The sequence below is a fragment of the Carlito syrichta genome, unplaced genomic scaffold, assembly GCF_000164805.1.
Source record: "Carlito syrichta isolate Samal-C Ts95f unplaced genomic scaffold, Tarsius_syrichta-2.0.1 Scaffold315126, whole genome shotgun sequence".
Classification (NCBI taxonomy): Eukaryota; Metazoa; Chordata; class Mammalia; order Primates; family Tarsiidae; genus Carlito; species Carlito syrichta.
Window position 1 is genome coordinate 231,622 of NW_007259222.1, and position 824 is coordinate 232,445.

Below are 824 nucleotides of genomic sequence, written 5' to 3' on the forward strand. Positions count from 1 at the left end.
TGAACAAGTAGGAGAAAAATTCTGCTATTTGCTAAAGTATGTGTGTGAAAGAACATGTATTTAAACAACATTTATATTTGTTTTTACAAAAGAATTGGGTTTTTTTCAACATTTCTTAGATAGAGCTCACTAGTGATAATAAGTTAAAAATGTTGTTGTTATTATTATTAAGTTGCTTTCAAAATCTTTTAAAGATGCCTCATTTTATTTTTGTAATTATGCTATGGTGTAACATTTAGACCAAGTGTTCACCTTAAGAAAATGCAGCTGATATATTTGCAAGCCAGATTCATTTTTATGGATTCTCTGTACATATTCTGGTGTGCTATCCTAAGACAATGACTTCTCTAGATATTTGCCATTTATTCTAATTTTTTAGGATGCTACCTTTTTATTTGCATAGCCATGTCTTCTATATTCTATAAGTTTAATAAAATACATCTGCTGAAAATGATTGCTCTAAGTAGTAGTGCATTATTATTTGGCAAAGAGATCATTGCTGTGTGAAGGAAAAATAGGATTTGAGTTGCATCAGTGCTGCTTGCATCCAACATGTAAAATGTATGAGATCTTTAACAGAGTGGGAAATATTAGAGATATATTCTCCTTTCAACTCATTCAAAAACTGTCTACAATTTAATCTGCTGAAAAAGAAATAATAAGAAAGCAAGCATTGAAATGCTACCTTGGTTCTATAAGTTTAATAAAATACATCTGCTGAAAATGATTGCTCTAAGTAGTAGTGCATTATTATTTGGCAAAGAGATCATTGCTGTGTGAAGGAAAAATAGGATTTGAGTTGCATCAGTGCTGCTTGCATCCAA